A 27,586-nucleotide genomic window follows, 5' to 3' on the forward strand; every position below is an offset into this window, starting at 1 on the left:
TGCGATATATTGTTACACATTACACCACTTACCAGAAAAGCTTTCTCGGTGTACTGGCATGTCATGTAAAATAAACACTAAGAGTGTACGAATTACTACTATGTCTGCGACTCAAGACTGTCCTCAGTATCTAAGCTAGATAGGGTGGGTAACTCATTACTTTCGTGGGAGGAGGGGTAGGTTTGGAAAAATTGAAGCACAATTTCTTAGAAAGTAAAACTTAGAAATTCTGAAAAACTGTGTGCACCAATCATTGAACAAACTACCGCTACCACTTTATAACAGGTATGCGCAACGTACAATGTACTTAACTGCGAGAGGATACTTTCTAACAAAACTGTACATACTATTTTGCTGTCAGGCCGAAAATTCATATCATGCGAATACTTTCTGTATTCACATTTCTATAATTTTTGTCTACATTGGCTATCAAAACAAGGGAAAAAAGCGCAAATTGAACGTACATTGCTACTTCAAGCTTTTAGAATCCAAGATATCTGGTATCTTCAGCTGCAAGTAGAATACAAGAGGATAACGAAATAGCTCCGAGATTTTAGGAGGAAGACGTCTTTGTACATTTACTAGTAGTCAGTACTTATGAAATGTTCTGGACTGCTGAATTGACATGTTTGTCAGTATGGCGCCCGTACAAAGCGCGAGTTTGGTTTGTGAAAAAAAATTTTCTGCCCTCCCCTACCCCTCACCGGGAACACTCGTAGTAGAATTCACAATTTTGAGAAAGCTTTTGACCTACATTCAGTTAAACAGCCCTTAACTGACAAAAAAAATTGACGCAGTAAAAGACAACATACACCATCGAAAAATAAGTTTTGTCAATGCTGAAGCTTGCAGCTTTCACCAGATTTCATCGGGTAGTAAAAAATTGCTAAGTGAAAAAATAATGAAGCAAAGATATTCCACATCACCGAACTATTCTCAGCAATAATAAAAGGATTCAGATGAAGGTAATATGAAGCAGCGCATGTTGATGGAATGTACATGAACGGCCTTCGTTTTGCTGATTACACGCATTGTTTGCCTGTTTTTCATCAGTCTTGTGACTGATCTGCCACTACTCATCACGAATTCAGCTTATGAGTATAGCGTCCCCAGTGCTATATTACGAAAAGACTTAAAAAACAGTATTTATAAAGAAGAGACATTTAAAAATTGAATAACATTTTTTATCATGTAGCCGTAAGATCCCCCCCCCCCCCCCCCAATGAACCATGGACCTTGCCGTTGGTGGGGAGGCTTGCGTGCCTCAGCGATACAGATGGCCGTACCGTAGGTACAACCACAACGGAGGGGTATCTGTTGAGAGGCCAGACAAACGTGTGGTTCCTGAAGAGGGGCAGCAGCCTTTTCAGTAGTTGCAGGGGCAACAGTCTGGATGATTGACTGATCTGGCCTTGTAACAATAACCAAAACGGCCTTGCTGACCTGGTACTGCGAACGGCTGAAAGCAAGGGGAAACTACGGCCGTAATTTTTCCCGAGGGCATGCAGCCTTACTGTATGATTAAATGACGATGGCTTCCTCTTGGGTAAAATATTCCGGAGGTAAAATAGTCCCCCATTCGGATCTCCGGGCGGGGACTACTCAAGAGGATGTCGTTATCAGGAGAAAGAAAACTGGCGTTCTACGGATCGGAGCGTGGAATGTCAGATCCCTTAATCGGGCAGGTAGGTTAGAAAATTTAAAAAGGGAAATGGATAGGTTAAAGTTAGATATAGTGGGAATTAGTGAAGTTCGGTGGCAGGAGGAACAAGACTTCTGGTGACTACAGGGTTATAAACACAAAATCAAATAGGGGTAATGCAGGAGTACGTTTAATAATGAATAGGAAAATATAAATGCGGGTAAGCTACTACAAACAGCATAGTGAACACATTATTGTGGCCAAGATAGATACCAAGCCCACACCTACTACAGTAGTACAAGTTTATGTGCCAAGTAGCTCTGCAGATGACGAAGAAATTGAAGAAATGTATGATCAAATAAAAGAGATTATTCAGATAGTGAAGGGAGATGAAAATTTAATAGTCATGGGTGACTGGAATTCGGTAGTAGGAAAAGGGAGAGAAGGAAACATAGTAGGTGAATATAGACTGGGGCAAAGAAATGAAAGAGGAAGCCGCCTGGTGGAATTTTGCACATAGCACAATTTAATCATAGGTAACACTTGGTTCAAGAAGCATAAAAGAAGGCTGTATACATGGAAGAAGCCTGGAGATACCTTTTAGTATCAGATAGATAATATAATAGTAAGACAGAGATTTAGGAACCCGGTTTTAAATTGTAGGACATTTCCAGGCGCATATGTGGACTCTGACCACAATATATTGGTTATGAATTGTAGATTAAAACTGAAGAAACTGCAAAAAGGTGGGAATTTAAGGAGATGGGACATGGATAAACTAAAAGACCCAGAGGTTGTAGAGAGTTTCAGGGAGAGCATAAGAGAGCAATTTACAGGAATGGAGGAAAGAAATACAGTAGAAGAAGAATGGGTAGCTTTGAGGGATGAAGTAGTGAAGGCAGCACAGGATCAAGTAGGTAAACAGACAAGGGCTAGTAGAAATCCTTGGGTAACAGAAGATGAAAGGAGAAAAAATAAAAATCCAGTAAATGAAGCAGGCAAAAAGGAATACAGACGTCTCAAAAATGAGACCGACAGGAAGTGCGAAATATCTAAGCAGGGATGGCTAGAGGACATATATAAGGATGTAGAGGCTTATCTCACTAGGGGTAAGATAGATACTGCCTACAGGAAAATTAAAGAGACCTTTGGAGATCAGAGAACCACTTGTATGAACATCAAGAGCTCAGATGGAAACCCAGTTCTAAGCAAAGAAGGGAAGGCAGAAAGGTGGAAGGAGTATATAGATGGCGATGTACTTGAGGACAATCTTATGGAAATGGAAGAGGATGTAGATGAAGATGAAATGGGAGATACGGTACTGCGTGAAGAGTTTGACAGAGCACTCAAAAGACCTGAGTCGAAACAAGGCCCCGGGAGTAGAGAACATTCCATTGGAACTACTGACGGCCTTGGGAGAGCCAATCCTCACAAAACTCTACCATCTGGTGAGTAAGATGGATGAAACAGGCGATATACCCTCAGACTTCAAGAAGAATGTAATAATTCCAATCCCAAAGAAAGCAGGTGTTGAGAGATGTGAAAATTACCGAACAATCAGTTTAATAAGCCATAGCTGCAAAATACTAACACAAATTCTTTACAGACGAATGGGAAAACTGGTAGAAGCCGACCTCGGGGAACATCAGTTTGGATTCCGTCGAAATGTTGGAACACGTGAGGCAATACTGACCCTACGACTTATCTTAGAAGAAAGATTAAGGAAAGGCAAAACTACGTTTCTAGCATTTCTAGACTTAGAGAAAGCTTTTGACAATGTTGATTAGAATACTCTCTTTCAAATTCTGAATGTGGCAGGGGGAAAATACAAGGAGCGAAAGGCTATTTACAAATTGTACAGAAACCAGATGGCACTTATAAGAGTCGAGGGACATGAAAGGGAAGCAGTGGTTGGGAAGGGAGTAAGATAGGGTTGTAGCCTCTCCCCGATGTTATTCAATCTGTATATTGAGCAAGCAGTAAAGGTAACAAAGAAAAAATCCATGGAGAAGAAATAAAAACTTCGAGGTTCGCCAATGACATTGTAATTCTGTCAGAGACAGCAAAGGACTTGGAAGAGCAGTTAAATTTAATGGACAGTGTCTTGAGAGGAGTATATAAAATGAACATCAACAAAAGCAAAACAAGGGTAATGGAATGTAGTAGAATTAAGTCGGGTGATGCTGAGGGAATTAGATTAGGAAATGAGACAGTTGAAGTAGTAAAGGAGTTTTGCTATTTGGGGAGCAAAATAACTGATGATGGTCAAAATAACGAGGATATAAAATGTAGTCTGGCAATGGCAAGGAAAGCGTTCCTGAAGAAGAGAAATTCGTTAACATCGAGTATAGATTTAAGTGTCAGGAAGTCTTTTCTGAACGTATTTGTATGGAGTGTAGCAATGTATGGAAGTCAAACATGGACGATAAATAGTTTGGACAAGAAGAGAATAGAAGCTTTTGAAATGTGATGCTACAGAAGAATGCTGAAGATAAGATGGGTAGATCTCATAACTAATGAGGAAATATTGAATAGGATTGGGGAGAAGAGATGTTTGTGGCACAACTTGAGCAGAAAAAGGGATCGGTTGGTAGGACTTGTTCTGAGGCATCAAGGGATCACCAATTTAGTATTGGAGGGCAGCGTGGAGGGTAAAAATCATAGAGGGAGACCAATAGATGAATACACTAAGCAGATTCAGAAGGATGTAGGTTGCAGTATGTACTGGGAGACGAAGAAGCTTGCACAGGATAGAGTAGCATGGAGAGCTGCATCAAACCAGTCTGAGGACTGAAGACCACAACAACAACAACAACAAGAAGAACAGTCGTAAAATAATAATTTCTCTATGTAAGTTTCGATTGAAAAGAAATAATTTATGACAAAATGATCTAAAGAGGTGACAAGATACGCTCTTCTGTCAATTTTCTAGTCGTCTTCACTTCTTCTCTTGTCTTGGTTGTGTGTAGACGGACATCTTGCGTGTGCTGGTAAATGTAAGCATAATTGTATGAATTAAGCATATATCCATTTAATATTATTGTGCACTTTTAATTTGTAAGAGGTGATCCCGATTTCATATCCGCCTTCCTTGAATTAACTAACCTGCATTCAAGTAATTTACAGTTCAACAATCGCAGCGGCCGATGCAGCCAACGACGCCATTACGTGGCGATATTAACTTATGAAAAATTAGCGGAAGCGAAATACTCGCCCGCTATTAACATACTATTAATTTTCTCCACAGCCGCACGAAGTTGCAGAAATACGTAGCTTTAAGATTCTTATTTTCAGTACCATAGCCGACAGCCAGAGCCAGGACTCGGACTATAATACCATGGTTACCGGAGGTAAGAGAAAATATACTTTTGCGCTTGTGTGGGCCGCAGTTATAATTAATAGCTAAAGATCTTTTGCTTTAAAGTGAACTGACTAGCCGAGGAAATTAATATGAAAAGTTTATTCCAATGTTCAACTTGTATGCTCATGTTTTAAGATTCAGCGAGTCTAACGTTCATCAACGTAACAAATAATTTAAGTTTAATATTGTAAAAAGGAGAATTTCACAAAAGCATTTAACCGTAAATAAAAATTGAATGAAATATCATTTTATTAAGGCCCACCACGTAAGTCGGCAACAATCAAAAAATAATAATAACAGTAATAATATATTAAATTACGACGGGCGACGGTCGCGAGATGAGCCACCTGTTTCATTGCAGAGTTGCAGTTACACCTAACACCTTTAGTCATTTTAGATGTATTCCAGTCTCTGTATTCTCCTATAGTTTTACCCTCTACAGCATTCTCAATTACCAAGTAAGTTATTCCTTTATGTCATAACATATGTCCTACTATAATCCCGCCCCTTCTTCTTGCCAATATTTTCACATTTTTTCTTCCCGGCGATCACGCCCAAGAATTTCTCATTTGCTATCGACAATCTCGTTTCTCCTAGCCGTCATTACCTTCGTGTTTCTTTGGGTTACCGTTAATCTCTGTTCTGTGCTCATTAGACTATTAATTTCATTTATCAGGTCCTGAAATTCTCCGAAACCTTCTCTGAGGATAATACCAGCGGATCTTATCATTGGTATCCTTTCACGCCGAATTCTAATCCCTTTCCTGAACCTTTCATTTATTTTTGTCAGTGCTTCTTCGGTGTATGAACGGGTGAACACTACATGACTGTGTTATACCTTTTTACCATTGGTCTTCAATTTGCGTCTGGTGGAGAGAAACTGTAAGAAAGGTATGGGTGAACATAGCAGAGTACCTAACAATCAACCATAAGTAGACAAATAATGTTCAATGAACTCATAGAACAGAAATGATTTCGAATCATCCAGGTCACTTGACTTGTAGTTACGTTAGATTTCTGAATGACACAAGGCCTGTAACCTTCACTGACACAGAAGAGTATGAACAAATTTAGAAATTCAAACAAAATCAGAATCAAATTAATACGCAACACAAAAGAGAAATTCGGGAAGTACAAGAGCAGTTGGAGGTGAGCCACCAACAGTGGTGGATGTGGGGAGAGAGATGGCGGAGTTTTGAGAGCGGATAATCTGGACGTGTGTCCATCAGAGACAGTAAATTTGTAAGACTGGATGTCATGATATATATATATATATATATATATATATATATATATATATATATATATATATATATATATATAATGACTTTTGAACACTATTAAGGTAAATACATTGTTTGTTCATAATCAAAATCTTTCATTTGCTAACTAAGACTATCAGTAGTTAGTCCTTTGAGTAGTTAGAATCTTTTATTTAACTGGCAGTAGTGGCGCTCGCTGTATTGCAGTAGTTCGAGTAACGAAGATTTTTGTGAGGTAAGTGATTTATGAAAGGTATAGGTTATTGTTGGTCAGGGCCATTCTTTTGTAGGGATTTTTGAAAGTCAGATTACGTTGCGCTGAAAATATTGTGTGTCAGTTTAGTGTTGATCAGAATAAGTAAAGAGCGAAATGTCTGAGTACGTTCAGTTCTGCTCAGCTGCTTGAAAATCAAATAACGTACGGGGTTTACTAGCACAGTAATTCAATAATTTTGCTAAGGGGACGTTTCAGATTCAGACATAAATCGGAGAAGAGCAAAGGAAGTGAACAGAGGAGTAAAAATGACCTGGAGTGCTTTTGACAGGATTTTCTAAATCGAGCTTCTAATGAGGCTGTAATGGGAAGTTTAGAATCAAGGTGTATTATTAGTTTTGTGTGTTGTCAGTGATGCATGGATTTATAAAGCAGAACAGCATTAAAAATTATGGATTAACTGCCTTGATATACGATACCTGTGTAAGGAATGTATGCAGGCTGACATGAGAGACCAGTGTCGCAAGTGGAACAGTAGGGAATGTGTGTCTCTCTGGGTAAGAATTAAGCAGTACCTGTTAGATGAACTTAGCGTGCATCCTACTTGTAAAGACAAAAAATTCTTCTCTGGGCTTCTTTACCTAGTATATCTCAGGGTGAAGGTCACAAGATGCACTGAATTTGGTACGAATTGCAATTAGTAGGGTTAGAGGTGGTTGCGGTCTGGGCTATTATGTATAGACCATTAATTAACGTTAGCTGCTTATTTTGCGACTATCGTTTTTACGAGCTATTTTGATATTAGAATGTGCAATGAGTTAAGCTGCTTATGATTTAGAAATATTTCATTGAAACACTTGTTTTAATTAGCGTCAAACTTAATTGATAATTAGATTAGATGGAAAATTAAGCGGGGATGTGTGATGGTAAGTTTTGGAATATGATCGATGCACTTCCAAGTAATCGAATTTCTGATTATAAGCCACTGTACAAACTGTTAAGCGCTCACGAGTAGCACTATTGGGGAAATACACTGTCTTACTGAAAAACAGTTCAGGGCCTATTACCTAAAGTCAGAGCAACCATGAGTCTACATTTTTATAATTTTAATTACATATTACATTGTGATAAGTTTCGACTTTTGTTACTAGTATTCCTATGGATTCCGAATATTTCTGTGAAATTTATATGAGAAGCCACCATTTCCATAGCACCACCAGAAAATATGGCCGCCTTTACACAAATAATTTTCGTTTTGTAATGTATTCGATAACGACTTGGTTCACACTACAAAGACAATGAAGAAAATTATTGATGTTTCCATCTATCGTACAACCTATCCTGTTTGTAGACTATACTAACTGAATGGGATGTGAAACATTTTATACACGTCATATTTATTCAGTGATTATGTTTCGTCCTTTATTCTTATCCCAGGTGTACGTATCTACACAGTTTTCAGTAGCGAATCTCGCTAGCAAAGTTACAGTGCTCTTACAAATAAACTGACAAAAAATGGTTCATGTGGCTCTGAGCACTATGGGACTTAATATCTGTGGTCTTCAGTCCCCTAGAACTTAGAACTACTTAAACCTAACTAACCTAAGGACATCACGCACATTCATGCCCGAGGCGGGATTCGAACCTGCGACCGTAGCGGTCACGCGGTTCCAGACTGAAGCGCCTAGAACCACACGACCACACCGGCCGCCTCAAACTGACATATTTACCTTCAAAATGTGTGTGTGTATTCATATGCGACCAAACTGCTTAGGTCATCGGTACCTAGACTTACAGATTACTTAAACTAACGTATGCTAAGGACAACACACACACCCATGCCCGAGGGAAGACTCGAACCTCCGGCAGTCCGTGACATGGCGCCTCAAACCGCGTGGCCACTCCGCGCGGCATTTACCGCCAAGGCTAAGATCTTTTACTTTTAGCGAACAAGTCGTTGCGAAAAGTTGACACGGATAAATTCCTGTTCATCTCACGTAACAACGTCAAACACATGTTGCCACTACATCCTCTACATTCCCTCCCGATTCTCACTTCCGGGATGAAGTGTGTGGTGAAGAGTTTGATTTGTTCACTGTCACAAGATATATACTGAGCCTGCTCTTTCATGTTTATGTCTGGACGGGCACGTCACTTAGACGCAATCATAGATTTACCTCCGAAGCTTACGCTCGATTCCATCAGTTGCGGTCTTGCACGACATCGACGCAAACGCTTTTGTGAACCGTGGCAGTTCGTTACACTGCGTGGAGCTGAGGAGACTGCTCAGAGAGAACCAGATACCCGCTGCTGATAACGTGCTGGCGGCGCTAACTGGAGGTAGCTGGACTTGCCAGCACCGGTTTGTCATTGCTTATTTGATGAGACAAGTCATATGCACTTGACATTTGTTGTTTACGTACAATATGAGGGAAGGCACCCGCTTCCGTACCCTTGCCAGCACCGGTTTGTCATTGCTTATTTGATGACACAAGTCATATGCACTTGACATTTGTTGTTTACGTACAATATGAGGGAAGGCACCCGCTTCCGTACCCTTGCCAGCACCGGTTTGTCATTGCTTATTTGATGACACAAGTCATATGCACTTGACATTTGTTGTTTACGTACAATATGAGGGAAGGCACCCGCTTCCGTACCCTTGCCAGCACCGGTTTGTCATTGCTTATTTGATGACACAAGTCATATGCACTTGACATTTGTTGTTTACGTACAATATGAGGGAAGGCACCCGCTTCCGTACCCGAGGTCGCTAGCGCACATGCGCATGCCCGCGGCGTGGCGCCCAACTCAGAGCACACCTGTTCGAATCCCGATAGGGAACGAAACTTTGGCTGCCAGTATTTGGCCGGGAGGGGGAGATGGTGGCGCTACGTCGTGGATTAAATACAGGTACGAAACCTCTCCACAATGGCTCACGAAGGGACTGATGGTGATCCGTCCAATGAAAGAGACGTTAATCTCGACTGCTCCCTTGGTACAATTCGAGAGGAGTTAGTTTGAGCCGATAACGAGTTTCAGCCTCCTCCTTCTCTCATCATCATCATATAGTCACAGACATAACATTACACTGTACATGCATTCATGACAGTCATCTGCAGTCAGCAAATATCCGTTTGACACAACTCTCACATGTTGTTGTTGTTGTTGTTGTGGTCTTCAGTCCAGAGATTGATTTGATGCAGCTTACCATGCTACTCTATCCTGTGTAAGCTTCTTCATCTCCCAGTACCTACTGCTACCTACATCCTTCTGAATCTGGTTAGTGTACTCATCTCTTGGTCTCCCTCTACGATTTTTACCCTCCACGCTGCCCTCCAATACTAAATTGGCGATCCCTTGATACCTCAGAACATGTCCTACCAATCGGTCCCTTCTTCTTGTCAAGTTGTGCCACAAATTTCTCTTCTCACTTCTGTTCAATACCTCTTAATTAGTTATGTGTTCTACCCATCTAATCTTCAGCATTCTTCTGTAGCGCCACATTTCGAAAGCTTTTCTCTTCTTGTCCAAACTATTAATCGTCCATATTTCACTTCCATACATGGATACACTCCATACAAATACTTTCAGAAACGCCTTCCTGACACTTAAATAAGTTCTTGATGTTAAATTTCTCTTCCTTATAAACGCTTTCCTTGTCATTGGCAGTCTACATGTTATATCCTCACCTACCCGCAAGGAAAGGGGTCAGTTCGCACCGAGAAAGTACAGCCTTTTCGACAGGCGGTTGAACCTACTCCGTGGGATATCACAGCGAACAATACTATGAACTCGAGCAAGGGCTTGCAGTTAACACAAAGAATCCAGAATTAAGAAGTGGCAAAAACATCGTCATCGTTGTCATCATCTGCTTCTTGCATCAACTGCTTGCTCTGTTCTCCAAGTATTGCATAAATAATGCATCTGCACGTCTTATCGAATCATATAATCCCACAGAAAGCATTCGACGACTTAAAGTGATTCTATGTGTTTGAAAACTCTTTCTACTCAGATGGCAATAGTTAAGCTTATCTTCAATTCCAGTAATCGATCGGAAAAATCTTACCGCACCAGTCGCAATCTTATTTTTTACCACTTGGTCATCCTTCAGTCACCTAGCTTAGCGACGTCTAGCTGCACAGATCTATATTCTACGTATGTGTGCCTCCACGAAACTACTGGTGATGTAATTAGATCCCATGTTAGAAAGCTTCAGGAAAGTACACTGATGAGCGAAAACGCTGTAACACCTGCCCATGGTGAGACAGAAAGCCGCCTGGTAATGTTACACGTAGGTGAAGCAGTAAGGTAAGTATGTGAGCCGAGCAGATATGATACAGGCTGCAAATGAATAAATACCATGACATAAGTGCTTTTGACAAGCGACAGATTCTTATGGCTGGCACCTGGGAACGAGTATTTCGGAATAGGCGAAGCTATTCAGTTATTCACGTATAGGAAGTGGTCTAAATTTGGACTACAGTCCGGTCCACACGCCTTTCCTGTTAAAAACGAGTAATGTTCCTTTACTGGGAAAGCTTTGCTATAGTTGAAAGGTAGTTTGTGAGTGAAAACTTCAATATATTGTCAGTTGTTTGACACAAAATAATGCCAAACCCTCGCTAATCTTACGTTACAGTTTTCGTCATTCACATGCAATCACACTAACTCGTAATAGCCACCTAATGGTAACCAAGCCTCTTACCAAAATGATTAACAGACGGATTGTTTGTGACAGAACGCTCGTTCAAATGTTACGCAATTTGACCACTACGAAAGTCCAGTTCGCGGTCGCGGCTTTTATAACACGCCACGCGGATTTTGATGATTCGTGTGTGTGTGTGTGTGTGTGTTTGAGGTTTACGGGCGCTAAACAGCGTGGTCATCAGCGCCCAAGCGCATAGAAACAGGAACACAGGCGGTGAAGGGACGAAGACGGACGCCGAACAAGGAGAACGGCTAAAAGACACAGGCCTGATGCAGTTCCAAATGCGCACAGACAGAGGCAAAACAAGAGGAGAAGAAACACACTAAAAAAGGAAAGGAAACACAAGGAAAAGAGAACAGATACCGAAGTGAAACAAGGAGGTAATCGTGACTGGCGGACCTCTTACCTAAAAACTGGGTGAGCCAGTCACCCAGCAGCACATTAAAACCTTCTCCCTAAAATCCGAGGCAACAGATTGGACAGGACACAAAACCGTAAAACCTTAACCACAGTCGCTGCGTCGTCTTGCAAAATAGAGGGCAAATCCGGTGGCAAGGAAACCACCGCCCTCTGGTCAGAGAATAAAAGACAGTCAAGTAAAATGTGGCGGACAGTAATCTGGACGCCACAAGCACTGCAGATTGGGGGGTCCTCCCGCCGGAGTAAAAAACCATGCGTGAAGGGACTGTGTCCAATGCGGAGGCGAGTGAGGAGGACCTCATCCCGCCTGTATGACTGGTAGGACGTACGCCATGGTCGCGTAGTGGCCTTTACCAGACGCAGCTTATTGTCAGAAACTGCCAACCACTCCTCTTCCCATTGATGCACAACACGAAAACGCAAGTTTAAATATTAAAATAGGAATTTCACGTGCTTGTCTTTCTCACACGTTCCGGTTTATTTCGTGGTACTCATCTGTCAAGTTTCAATCACTATACTGCAAAATTTTCACATCTGTTCCGAGCTCGAACGTGATCCAGTTTGAGCCCCGAAGTGATGTTAGGTTAAACAAAGTAATTCTGTTTGCCCTCATAATGCAGTTCTCCGATAGGATGCTATCATCGTGACAAAACAATATTAGAATTAAAGCACGCATTCCCGCGTCTTTTGCAATTTAATGGCTTTAAGGAAAATTTATCAAGAGAACAAATTTATAAATTCCTCAAATATCAAAACTACTCCCTCTTTAAACAACAAAATAATCGTAAAATTTATCTTGATTCATCATTACCACAAACTATTTAGTTGTAATTTACAATTTCTCGTGCTACATCATATTCGGTTAATTGACATAACAATATTTATTAAATACTTCGCATTCACACCACCATTCGCACCAACAAGCAAACAGATCAGCAGTGATTAATTCTCAATAATCGCAGTAATACAGTTTTGTTTTCCAATTATACAGTTTTAACTACTTTATAATTTCATATTCCGCAAAATGCAGCTAGCTACTGGATCCGAGCGCATGTGTCATGCGAGACATGACTCTCGTATGAAGCTGTCAGTCCGCCACTGTGTCTTACTTACATAGGAAAGATGCAAGACGTAACACGTCACTGCTGTAAAGCATTTTGGTGAAATAATACAACATAATCTTACTACCTTTTCTTATTTTGGATTTATAAAGAAATATTGACAAATTAACACAGCTTAGACGGGTGCGTGTAACACACAAGTGTCCGTGCACGTCGCCAGAATAGTTTCCTTCACAAAAACTGCTTTCTGCGTTATTAGTGTCTGCATCGTTTTTTACAGCAGGGAAATCTAACTCACATAATTTGTCATCAACGAGTGGCGTTTCCATCCGTCTGTGACTCACCTGAACCAGCATCTTGGATTTTTCGTCAATTTCCATTTGTATTTTTTTGTGTTTCGTTTATTTCTCTCAACATTTACGTTTTTGGATGAGATTTCCTCTTCTTCAAATTTCAATTTATTTGGAAGGATTATCAGAATTTTTTTCATCAGTAGTACCATGCTGTAATTGTTTTGTAAGGACTGTCAGTTACCAGAAGGAACCTATAGCTTTACCACTTTTGTTGCGTTCTGCTTTGTTTGGCACAGGAAAAACCGCAATGTCGTACCTCATAAGGACTAACAGCGGATGAGTGAGATCCGTTTGGCTTCGGTTCAGGAGTTAAAGGGGCTGATACGTGAGATGTTTCCACCATAGCACTATCCGAAATCGATGGGATGTCCTTAGTAGGTTGTCCCAATCGTTTTATGTCTAATTGCACAAATCGACTTGGTTACACCTGTTTTGTTCCACTTCTTCCTCGTCCTGTCAGGGATATATTTTGGCTTTGTTCACTGTATACTGCAATGAAAAAGGCGCGGGTTAGTGATATTGGCAAAATCGCCCAGAACCTAGCTGTAGCCCAACGGCTATTCGTCAACACAGAAACTGCATGAAAAAATTATCAACGCATGCCTGCAGAGGATGGTGGAAATGGAGTTTATGTTGACTGCGGTCGCATGCGACAATGATCTGTCGTGGCGGTTTCACAAACAACTGGCGTGGCCTGAAACGACATTTTACTTAGTAACCTCTAGGATGCACGTCCTGCCAGTTCTAAATATATAGCTGGCGCAAATTTAGACCATAACCAAAGTTCCTCTACTATCGTCGTGTCTGTGGGAAGTGATCGAAGGACGCTGAAACTGATGTATCTAAAGCCTGCACCTGTGACCGCGGCTACGTGCATTACAGGCGTGGTTTGCAAGTTGCCCGTAACAGTACGGCAGGCATGGCGTATCAAACCTAACAAGCTGAACTGCGTCCAAAACACGTCATTTCTCTTTTTAAGAGGAACTCCAGCCGGCACCACGGAAACATGCGACAGTAGCTACGATACGAGAGTCCTAGGGGCGTGTGTATCCCAGATAACAGCGCCACAAACGGAAGCACTACTTTACCTCTGCGAATCATGTGCCATCCGAGCATCGAGCAGACGTATCTGTGCCAGGCGTGTATATAGGACAGCGTCCAACCACTTTGCATCACTTCAGTCCACTGAGCCACTGTGAAGAGTTACAGAGCATACTGACCACCCAGATCTACACCATACGCTTACTGCAGCAGTCCGATCTGGAAGATATGCCACTGCAGCCTCTGAGAGCAGCCGGCTGTCGCCCAGGGAACTTCGCCTCCCCCAGTTGACTTCCTATAGACTCAGCGCTCCAAGACTGGCAGTGTAGAATTTAGACTATGAACTATGCTCAGTCGTTACTGACACTATCCTTCCGAATAAGGGCCAATGACATCTGAACATAAGACTTATTACTCTATTGTAAATTAGTTCTGTGACTCCAGTCTTTGTGAGTCCTTCTGTGGAACTTATACTATTTCAACTACTTTCATGGATAGACACTAAGTAATCTATATTGTTTATCAATCATTAATTTGTGGTTAAGTTCATTCGGCACACTAAATCAATGCTGATTGTATTTTTGCACTCTTATGTCCATTGAAAATAAATGCTGTTTCACTACGGCCTGGGAAAATCAGTTTTTGAGTGTGTGCTACCTGGCAGGAAACATAGGAAAACCATGAGTAGGCGATACCGTGTGTGATGCTAACGCCTCATCAAAAAATATGGAGTTCGGAGGTTGTCCGCACCATAAAACAGTATAGGTCGTGATTCTTCGCGGATGTAACCGCAGAGTACATTGCTGGAGTAGGCACAAGTGGTTGACGGATATCAATCAGTCCCATTTTTGAACATTGGTCTCAGCACCAGATGACCTCCGATTTTTCCTATAATGACCCAACATTGGGCACGAGATCATCCAGACTGGACCACAGATCAGTGTTAATTTGTCGCCTGGTATGAATCACGTCTCTTGTTGCACAAGGTCGACGGACGTGTCTGGACACGCTGTTATCCAGGGGAATGGCTGCTCGGAACATGCTCAGAGCTGCAAAGGCAGCTTGGTGGGGACAGTTCTATGATGTGAGCGGCCGTCACATGTACGTCCGTGGGACCCGTGGAAAACACCATGACAGTTGTGGGCTACTGCGGATCAAATGCACCTCTTTACGCTTGATCTCTTGTCCACCGGCGATGACATCTTCCAGCATGCAAACTGTTCGTGTCAGAAGCCCAGCATCATGCTACGTTGATCTCAGGAGCACAATAGTGAACCCTCTTTGTCGTCTTTGGCATCACTTTCGTCTGATCTCAGGCCGATAGAACACGTCTTGAATGCCATCGTGTGCAAGCTCCGCATCTACTAACTACCGCTACGTAATACACTGGATTGCGTGACCTATGCTACACAGCTAGTGCCACATACCTCCGGTAACCTTTGGAATCCATGCCCTCAATATCGCTGCTGTATTGTATTCCGGAAGTTGACCAGCATCCAATTAAGCAAGTGGTTATGATATTCTGGACCATCAGTGAGTTACGTCTCTACAATATTGTTACGTAATCATTCACATTACAGAAAACAAATCACGGATAAATCTTGCGCAAATGTCCTGGGCCCTAATTTTTCGGTAGAATGTATATTATTACTACGAAAGGCTCTAAGACATTTCAAATGTAAAATGCGAGTTACTATAAATATCTTGTTGGGTTTTACTAAAAACCGGGGAGGGAAGGGCACCTCTAAAAATACATTTAAGAATCTAGAATCTTACATTAAAACTATTTTAAGAATATGCAGTTTATACTTAAAATATAGTCACTGCCAGAAGTGTTTGTGTCCTGTCCCTTATTCCTGTGTTTTTGTTGTTAGTGGATATGTAATAGCTCTGTATTTCAGCATTATGTAAGATATATCCTATCCAAGTCTTTATATGTGCACTGTTTACAATGCCACAATCGGTCCTGATTTTTTAAGAGGTGGGGATACGATGATTGGAGTATTGGGAAGTATGCGAGTAGAAGGTGGACTCTGGGGGTTTGGAGTTTGAGTTACGTAAGTATGGCAGTACGAAGCTTTGTGAGAGGTTTGGAAAGGACTGAGAAGGCAGTTGAGTTTTTTGCGTCCTGTTTTACAAAATACAAGGAATTTATATTGAATAGAATTGGGGAGAAGAGTAGTTTGTGGCACAACTTGACTAGAAGAAGGGATCGGTTGGTAGGACATGTTCTGAGGCATCAAGAAATCACCAGTTTAGTACTGGAGGGCAGCGTGGAGGGTAAAAATCGTAGACGGTGGCCAAGAGATGAATACACTAAGCAGATTCAGAAGGATGTAGGCTGCAGTAGGTCCTGGGAGATGAAGAGGCTTGCACAGGATAGAATAGCATGGAGAGCTGCATCAAACTCAGGACTGAAGACCACAACAACAATAAAGGAATTTATAAAGATATTCTCAGAATTTACCCTTACGATGGAATGTAATGAGCGTAAAGGACGCTTGTTGGAAAAGGGAGACAGGAGTGCAAAGAGGCATATGCGTCGGAGAAAGTAAGGATGGGTCGAATAAGCCTTTCGTAGTTGTCGAGGGTGGTGAAAGGAATTAACCCCCGGTGCAGAGTATTAGTAAATTTATTGGCTCTCATTCTAGTGGTGTCTGCCCGGATTGCTCCTTCCTGTCCTTCCTCTTTTACTTCCTGGTTTAATTAACCTCGGCCTCTCCTTTAATCACTCTGATTACGATCAAATTGCTAACAAAAATTAAGGACAGCTGGAGAGATTACAACATTAAACAAATGAATTGCTTACAGACGCAGATAAAGGGTTGTGTTGAATAAATCCCCAGTTACTGTCACTCAGAACTTAATCAGAAAATGTGAAAGAACTGAAATGAGTGCCCAAGTGTGAGCAAACAGTTCAATTTTTTTTATTAGAAATTTGGATTATATTGAGACGCCCGCTAAAGCCGCTGGGAAGAACATGTGATTCTGGTGCTATGTGATGTCCTTAGGTTAGTTAAGTTTAAGTAGTTCTAAGTTCTAAGGGACTGATTACTATAGATGTTAAGTCCCATAGTGCTCAGAGCCATTTGAACCAAGAACAGGTGATTAGGATTATGGAAAGAGCCAACAAAGGCAGAAGGCCGCAATGTTTAAGCTTAAAAGGTAATTTTAAGAATAAGGTTCCAAGACTGAAGGCCCACAATTAATTTTCCAAAATTTAAAAAAAATAACCATAAGCCTTAAGTTTTAAGTGGCTGAAACCAGACTAAAAGAAAAGACAGCACAACGACAATAACCTTTCAGAAAATATCCACTTGCTGGAATTCAAACTTACTTACATAAAACACAGTAATACCAAGAATTTTTTTATCATTGGCTATGATAGACAACTGTACACCGATGAGAAAGACAGTTAAGACAACAGCACTCTGAAGCCTTCAGGGGGTCGGTCTGCCCTCGTCCACTTAGATGAGACAGGTGGTGAGCCCAACTACATTTGATCCGTCGGAACCCAACCAAGGGACAGCCACGGACCGACCGACAAACGACTTGCTTGACACCAATCGGTACATGAGAATTCAAACACAACATGTTACGGGCGTGGTTATCCACAATCAAGTATGTGCATGTTTTAAGCTGTCAAAACTACACTCCGTGTTGAACAGCGAGAACAGTGCCCGGGACAGGTAACCGGAACACTGACGGCCACAAGGCAAAAAATTCCGCTGGTGCACTTGAATTGTAGTCAGTCAATCAATATAGTTAGTTTCACCGCTTGGCGGTTAAATTTCAGCAATACAAACATTCGGTGTTGCTCACAGGAAAACCTCCCCAACAGCGAACCACCGATACGAACCACAGAACATGAATGGACGTGGCTTGGGTACTTGAAACCACTAATCAATTTTGACGTCCTGGGTCGGTGAACCATGAAGCTCGTAGCGATCGGACAGCTCCACACACGCTCCGACCTGTGCAGGGGCCGCCAGCGGACCCAGCCGACTGCACCGCGCGGAGATAATTTTCCTGGTCCGCGCAACCGACCGCCGGCGCTCAGAATCTATCTCAGTGAAAATAACCCCAACTACACACACAACCTGACAAACACTTGCAAGAAGACCTCAACGATACCAAACAGTAACTAAGCACGCATGAAGATAATTCGGGAGTCGACACACACACACACACACACACACACACACACACACACACACACACACACACACAGCCGACTCATGAACGATCGACGAGCCCAAAACGCGTCGTCCGGTAGGACGACCGACCGACGATCCACCAATACCGTGGCCCAGCTCAAATGATGTGTGGCGGCAATGGTTGGCGAGCCATGTCCACGCAGACCTCACTGCTCCATCCCGACAGCACTAGTGCCGCATTGCAACTCCCCGACTGGTAGGTTCAGACTGCGCTCCAGACGCGTTCCAAATGGCTGGTCGCCCAAACTCGCTTACGGCACACAACGACCGGGACGTAATCGCAGTCGAGCAAAGATACCACGAGAGGGGATATATCGATATGCGCTGCTAGTACCGCTCGCGGCTTATATATTCTGCAGGAAGAGTGATTACAGACTCTAGCTAAAGAATTAGATCTAATGAGGTCTATAATGAATCTTATTGAAAATGAATATGAACAAGACTAACTGAGGCTGATGGATTTGAATTAAAATTCACGTGTTACCATCGACCAATGGATGCAGATGCATCGTTGCAGAGCCCATCAATGATAGCCTAATTTTGGTAATATGGAAATAAACCATACATTCGTGGTGACTTCAACCTACCCAAAATCGACATAGAAAACTACGCATGTACCAGGTAGGATTGACGGATGACATCGGAAAAGTGCAAAGAAGGGCAGCTCGTTTCGTGTTATCGCACAATAGGGGTGAGAGTGTCACTGATATGAAACCCGAGTTCGGATGGCAGTCACTGAAACAAAGGCGGTTTTCTTTGTGGCGGGATCTATTTACGAAATTTAAATCACCCACTTTCTCTTCCGAATTGCGAAAATATTTTGTTGACACCCACCTACGTAGGAAGAAATGATCATCAGAAAAACTAAGAGAAATCAGAGCTCGAACGGAATTATTGTTCGCTTTTCCCCCCAGCCATTCGCGAGTGAAATGGTAGAGAAGTAGTATGAAAATGGTTCGATGAACCCTCTAAAAGGCATGTAGGTGTGAATCACAGAGTAACCATGAAGATGTGGATATAAGTGTAGATCAGCAGTAAGTACCGACAGTTTAGGAAAGAAATAATGAAATTTTGACAAATCTCTGTGGAACAAGTAGTCCGACAACCTATACGTGAAAGAGATATTTTAGACATTTTAGTTAACAATAGAGCCGATATTTTAGGGAGAGTCAGCAATGAGAGAAGAATTAGCGATCACGATGCTGTCACAGGGAACTGTCGTCATCATTGGCAAAAGGTCATCATGAAAGCTGGGAGACTATTTTTATTTGGTCTAAGTGATACTCATTTTTCATTTATTTAAAATACTGTTTGAGAATGTGCAGTTCAGATCTGGAGAACGCAGAAAAATTGTGCTTAAAGTTGAAAGACATTAGAAATCACTGTCTGGAAAAGTACTTAGGAAGCGAAATAACGAAGGACGTGAAAGAGCTATCCTAGTTAATGGCATAATTCGTAGGAAGTAGCGAAAAATGGCTACTACCTTCTCCTTACAAGGGAGGCTACGAGATGCTAATAGAAATAAGGGCGTCGGTAAGAAGGGCCATGCGTAAAATTTACAATAATTTTCGTTTCCAGATCCTGCCAAAACATATATCTGGAAATCCTAGGAAATTCTGATCATATGTGGAGTCGATAAACGGGTCTAAACCTTCCGTTGAATCTGTCTTGGAACCATGTGGTGTTGGAACTGAACGCAGCAGATTGAAAGTAGAATTTATATACTTCGTAGTTAAATGCGCGTTCGTGCGAGGAGGTACTACAACAGCAATGTTTGCCCGCCAGGCAGTTTCACAAATGAGTGATATCAATTTTAGCATGTGTCGAAAAATTCTTAAAAGTATTTAATGCTTACAATGCTAGAGGCCCGGGCGGAATTCCAATTATATTTTACACTGAATACGCTGAGCAATTAGCCCTTTTCTTAGCTCATATTTACAGAGGATCAGTTTCGCAACAAATAGTTCCGTGTGGCTGGCAAGAAAAGCACGCATTCACTGACTTACTCAAATGCACACGATTGTAGACTAATATTCCTGACGTCCGTGTGTTACAGCATCTTATAATATGTCTCAAAAATTTCCAGAGATTTTCAAGCATCTTGCACCATTTTCCATTGTCAAATGCATCTTCTAGTTCGACAGATCTTATGGCCGTCTCCAGATTTTTCTTAAGTCTTACTTTCATTTATAAGCGCAGCGTCTGAACTTACTTCTCTGGTGCCTTTACCTTCCGAAAGCAAAACTGATAGCCATATATCTTAAATTTTTCCATTCTTTTTCATATTATTCTTGTAGCAACTTGGAGGCATGAACTGTCAAACTGACTATGCGATGGTTTTCGAACTTATCTGCACTTAGTATCTACGAATAATACTTTTCAGTAAGTCCTATGGTCTACGTCTACACTCATAGATTCTACGAGTCAGTTTCAATTATCTTTTAGCTACCTCTTATCCCAATAAAGTAAGAAATTCGGAAGGAATATTATCGTAGTCCACAACTTTATTTAATCGCAATTTTTCCAAAGGACTGTTAAACTCAGAGTCTAAAATTGGATCCACCACGTCTTCTATATCGACTAGCATTTCTTCTTCTGTCACGTCATCAAACACTTCCTTCCCCCTAGTAGAAAGCTTCTATTGCACTCTTTTCATCAGTCTGCTGTCTTTTGTTAAGGCTTTTGCTTTTAATTAAATCAATACTCATTTTGACTTTTCTAACTACTGAATCAGTCTTTCCGAAGACCATTTTTTTGCGATGCATTCACACATTTCCTACGCCATTTAGCCTTTGCTTCCCAATACTTACTATTTGTTCCAGTCCTAATTAACTTATAATGCTGTATTCCTGTTTTCTGTTGAATATTTGTGTATTTCCTTCTTTCGCTGATGAACTGATGTATTTCTTCTCTTAACCAAGGTTTCTTTCCAATTTACGTTACTTGTACCTACAGTTATCTGTAAAAATTCGGTGAATACCCTTTTCAAAGATGTACATTCAATCGAACTGCCTACTGTGGTATTAATTAACACAGCGTCTACAGCAGTGGTCATCAAACTGGGTCCGGGTGTCACATGCGGCCCGAATCAATTATTCACGTGGTTCGCGATATTCACCTCTTTTACAAAATATTGTGCATCTAACTGCTGAATCCAAAGACAACTAACATCATGAGCTTCTTAAGAGTGTAGTTTCCCTGCTCAGTAACAAACAAAAGTACTTACAGATATTTTAAGATGAACTTAATTTTAAATGACTATGGTAAATTCGCCAGTGAGCTAACAAGGGAAACTCCCCCCCCCTTTTCCCCTCAGATTTATATACTTATATGGATATGGTGTCTGATCTTTCGGACATGTCCGAAAAAACAGACACAGTATCCATATAAGTATATAGTTCTGGCAATACCGGCCATGACCTTCTTCTTCTGTGAGGATGCACACATATTCCCCGAACTCTTACGGGACTGCCAGCATCTCGTGGTCGTGCGGTAGCGTTCTCGCTTCCCACGGCCGGATTCCCGGGTTCGATTCCCGGCGGGGTCAGGGATTTTCTCTGCCTCGTGATGGCTGGGTGTTGTGTGATGTCCTTAGGTTAGTTAGGTTTAAGTAGTTCTAAGTTCTAGGGGACTGATGACCTAAGATGTTAAGTCCCATAGTGCTCAGAGCCATTTGAACCATCTTACGGGACTTGAAAAGAATGTCTTCCATGAGTAATAAGTGTGTTGGGGTGGCACACTACGAATGTAGTGTGTGGACATAGAAGGTGAGCATGTGGATCTCGCTGGAGGAGTGCACGAGATAGTCCCTGCAGTCACACTGTCCTCTGTGCCCTCGGTGGCTCAGATGGGTAGAGCGTCTAGCATGTAAGCAGGAAATTCCGGGTTCGAGTCCTGATCAGGGTACATATTTTTACCTATCCCCGTTTATACACTCCTGGAAACAGAAAAAAGAACACATTGACACCGGTGTGTCAGACCCACCATACTTGCTCCGGACACTGCGAGAGGGCTCTACCAGCAATCATCACACGCACGGCACAGCGGACACACCAGGAACCGCGGTGTTGGCCGTCGAATGGCGCTAGCTGCGCAGCATTTGTGCACCGCCGCCGTCAGTGTCAGCCACTTTGCCGTGGCATACGGAGCTCCATCGCAGTCTGTAACACTGGCAGCATGCCGCGACAGCGTGGACGTGAACCGTATGTGCAGTTGACGGACTTTGAGCGAGGGCGTATAGTAGGCATGCGGGAGGCCGGGTGGACGTACCGCCGAATTGCTCAACACGTGGGGCGTGAGGTCTCCACAGTACATCGATGTTGTCGCCAGTGGTCAGCGGAAGGTGCACGTGCCCGTCGACCTGGGACCGGACCGCAGCGACGCACGGATGCACGCCAAGACCGTAGGATCCTACGCAGTGCCGTAGGGGACCGCACCGCCACTTCCCAGCAAATTAGGGACACTGTTGCTCCTGGGGTATCGGCGAGAACCATTCGCAACCGTCTCCATGAAGCTGGGCTACGGTCCCGTACACCGTTAGGCCGTCTTCCGCTCGCGCCCCAACATCGTGCAGCCCGCCTCCAGTGGTGTCGCGACAGGCGTGAATGGAGGGACGAATGGAGACGTGTCGTCTTCAGTGATGAGAGTCGCTTCTGCCTTGGTGCCAATGATGGTCGTATGCGTGTTTGGCGCCGTGTAGGTGAGCGCCACAATCAGGACTGCATACGACCGAGGCACACAGGGCCAACATCCGGCATCATGGTGTGGGGAGCGATCTCCTACACTGGCCGTACACCTCTGGTGATCGTCAAGGGGACACTGAATAGTGCACGGTACATCCAAACCGTCATCGAACCCATCGTACTACCATTCCTAGACCGGCAAGGGAACTTGCTGTTCCAACATGACAATGCACGTCCGCATGTATCCCGTGCCACCCAACGTGCTCTAGAAGTTATAGGTCAACTACCCTGGCCAGCAAGATCTCCGGATCTGTCCCCCATTGAGCATGTTTGGGACTGGATGAAGCGTCGTCTCACGCGGTCTGCACGTCCAGCACGAACGCTGGTCCAACTGAGGCGCCAGGTGGAAATGGCATGGCAAGCCGTTCCACAGGACTACATCCAGCATCTCTACGATCGTCTCCTTGGGATAATAGCAGCCTGCATTGCTGCGAAAGGTGGATATACACTGTACTAGTGCCGACATTGTGCATGCTCTGTTGCCTGTGTCTATGTGCCTGTGGTTCTGTCAGTGTGATCATGTGATGTATCTGACCCCAGGAATGTGTCAATAAAGTTTCCCCTTCCTGGGACAATGAATTCACGGTGTTCTTATTTCAATTTCCAGGAGTGTATTTATCAACGCCTGTCATCAGCTGAAGGTATTAATGTAATTCCAATCCCCTCAGATTCAGTCGTAAGAGGTCCCAGTAGGTGACTCGTCAAAAACTGAATGCAGATCACCACGAAAACAGGTGTACTGAGTTGTGAAAAAAAGAAAGCAAAGTAGGGACAGTGAAGCCAAGGCGTCGTGGTTAAGTATTAACGATACTGGACTTTTTTGTTTCGCTTTTCACTGTATTCATATTTGTGTCCGTGTTGTGATGAAACGTCTGTTTGCAAAAAAAGTGTTTCAAATGGCTCTAAGCACTATCGGACTTAGCATATGAGGTCATCAGTCCCCTGGACTTAGAACTTCTTAAACCGAACTAACCTAAGGACATCGCACACATGCATGCCCTAAGTTGGATTGGAACCTGCGACCGTAGCAGCAGCGCGGCTCCGGACTGAAACGCCTAGAACCGCTCGGTCACCAAAGCCGTCCGTCCGTTTGCAAAAGCGAAGTATAAGGGACCAATAATGATAGCCGATTCTGCACAACTACTCTATTAGCAGCCGAAAGAAAGTGGCTTTCGAATGGGAACTGCAAACGTTTGATGACAGGGCGACAAGTCAACCGAATCCTCCAACGGAAAACACGTCTGGTGTGTCATACACGGCATTAGTACGTACGTGAGTCATACCATAAGAATCTCCTATCGAAGCATCTAACTTGTACGTCTGGTGAGTGTGTGAGTTGTGGCTGGGCCGGCCGTTGTGGTCGAGTGATTCTAGGCGTTGCAGTCGGGAACCGCGAGATGCTACGGTGGCAGGTTAGAATCCTGCCTGGGGTATGGATGTGTGTGATGTCCTTGGGTTAGGTAGGTTTAACGTAGTTCTAAGTTCTAGGGGACTGCTGACCTCAGGTGTTAAGTCTCACAGTGCTCAGAGCCATTTGAACCATTTGAAGATATGTCTCGTTGGCCGAGTTGGGTGTTCGTGTGAATGTGAATGTGATCGCTCCCAAGGAAATTATAAGCATAAATAGTTTGTCACAGCTTCAGAATCACACAGTTTCCCATGTGCTCTGCAAAACATATATTTTTAACGTTTTTGAAGATGCGTTCCGTTTTGGACGTTTTGTCTCTTGAATTCCTTTGTTGTAACAAAGTTCATACCCGTTTATTTGTTGTTTTCATTTCTGTCGGACGTCTACATGGTATCTCGCCAGCTCTCAGTATTCCTCACATTTATTAGCGACGCTAACGTATCTTACCACATGACTCTTACTTTACAACCAATGCACAGTATGACAACTGCCAAGACTACAGAAAGATAACAAACATTTCAATGACCGGACTGACAGTTCATAATTTTGTGAATACAAGAAACTGAAGTAAATGACACGACAGGATTTAGAACTTGTGTCATCCACGTATCAGTCCAACACCGTGACCACTGAACCACCACACCGTAACTCTTCCAACAACCTCAATGTTGCAATTAACCTTGGAGCGTTCACTGTTACTATTTCGCTTTTTTGCACAGTTCAGTACTCCTTTCTGTTTTCCTGCTTTATCTGTGTTCAGTTTTTGACAGGCTGTACACTGCGCCATGTTTCCTCTAAATCTGAGGTGCGTGCGACGGGGAGTTTCCATCATAAGTAAAGTTGGCCGCTTAACTCAGAGGCAGAAGGGTAAGTGGCGTAGCCACTGCGGGGTTAGCGGTGTGGGAGGGGGACTGGTTCACTGTTCGTTTTCCGGCAGCGACCACGGAAGGACGTGCGCGACTCTGTTGTGATGTATGTTTGAAACGGTTGTAATGTGGATTCGCGAATGCGCCCTTTTGAGATGGTCATCTTCAAAAACGATACATATGCTACTCAAAAGAAGCAGAGGATCACGGCTTTCGGCTTCTGTCATACACCACTGAGGAGTAATTGAGGACTGGGTATGTTACTAGATTATACCTTTGTCTTTCAAAAATTAAGTGCACAACTAAATTTTATACACCCTCGTTTACATAAACAGAACTGAAATGCCCGACAGCAAACACTCATTCATACAGACATCTTGGGCGCTTTTATGTGGACTTCAATAACGTGTATGCCTTCCTACGTGGCATGCTCCGTATAAGTCTACGGATGTCCCTTTCTGATATCCGTTACCATTCTTCAGTGAAAGATCATGAGAGTCTTCGTGTAACAGCATATTCACGAACACATCTGTCAAGCATGTCTCAGATGCGCATGACGGTTACGTCAAGACTCACCGCCGGCCATTCTATTGCTTCAATATCCACGTTTCGCAATACATCCCAGCTGACGCGCACCACATACGTCCTGACATTAGAAGGAATTCAGGGAGGACTGTCGTACATCAGTCACCACATGGTGCAATGGGATCTGCTCGATATACTGCGTGACGGTAAGGCGACCAAGGACAACGAAGAGAATCATGGCTGTCAAGAAAGAAGCCTCTCCACAACATTGTTGTAACTAACAATTCGAACGTTTCTGCGACACAACTTTCATTTACGTGAGTCTACATGGAAATGACTGAATAACAACCAAAAGTCACAATCACAAAGCCAGTAAGAATTTCCTACTAGAGGCAACAAAAAATGACTTCTAAGTTCCCCAAAAGAGTCTGTTATAACACACACACACACACACACTCAATTCCAAGTCCCATTCCGACGGCGAAGACGTAGTCTTCCGTGGAGACGTCCTTGAGATCGGTGTGCGGCGGGAACTGACGTCCGGTGCTGGTTCTAGCCTTTAAATAGTATTGGTCAGCCAATCAGATGTTGGTGTAGTAATACTTCCTGCAGGCCATCTCGAACTCCCTCTGCAGGAAGTATTACGTGAAATGTCTGTTTCCAAACCAGCCGATGTTTACCATTGCTTACGCCTTTGGGTATAGGCAACCTCGGTCCTCTGTCCTGATAGATGTGTTGCCGGCCCGCAGGGGCTCCCTTGATGACGGCGTAACAAACATAAAACAACTTTTCGGTCGATTTCCTGAAAAAGAAAAAAAAAAGTGATACACAGCTCACCAGGGGTCCTGCACACCTACACAACCATCAGCATGTCTTAGAGCACATAATGACTCGTCTGTGAATAATACGTTTAGCCAGCGATGTAGTTGCCAGTTGAAGTAAGAATAGCTGAACCGGAGATGAGCGGCGAGACGTTGTGTAAAGGATGTCTAGGTCGTAAAGTACTTTCCCATAACATATTAATTACACTCTGGTTGGAGTCAGAGGCTGCAGTGGTCCTTCTGAGATCATGCTACAGTGGTCTGGCGGTATCTGTAAGACGCCACAGAGTAGAGATGTACAGATATCGGTCTTCACGTGGCGACCTCGTCCAACTCGCCTTGTGAACTGAGCCGTTTACCTGTAGCGTCTCCACAAAATATGGGTGGCAAGTGGCGAAGCACTGCATCTGCAGCAAGGCGACCGAATGTCCATCCTTTTTCGAATCCAGCAGACAGCCCTTGCAACTTGTACTGCATTCGCTGTCGCCTAACATGTGCTTTGCTGAATACAACGTCCACAAATGGCAACTGCCATTCGTGCACTTCACTAGAAAACACTGGGATAACGGTACTCACTTCCTTTTCAGGAGCCTGTGCATAACACAGCGAATGGACGACGAATGATGCTAATTATTGCCTTCACTGAAATCGGTAATTTCAAGCCAGGCAGTAAGACTACAGGGATAACATACCGTACGTTGATACAAGTGTTCCAATAATTCCTTTGAACAATGTATATGTAGCAAGGAATATCAAATCAAACTGAGAATGTTGTTATACAACACAATGAGGAGAAGAAAACGACATTCAGAACAATTAATGAACATTCTTGATCGTGTCACATACTGCGTAATGCATTTCAATATGAGTACAATTACTGTTATTAATCATGTAATCACCTGTTCACACAGACAACACCAAAACACATCGTCAGGCAGTTAC

The sequence above is a fragment of the Schistocerca gregaria genome, chromosome 5, assembly GCF_023897955.1.
Source record: "Schistocerca gregaria isolate iqSchGreg1 chromosome 5, iqSchGreg1.2, whole genome shotgun sequence".
NCBI classification, from domain to species: Eukaryota; Metazoa; Arthropoda; class Insecta; order Orthoptera; family Acrididae; genus Schistocerca; species Schistocerca gregaria.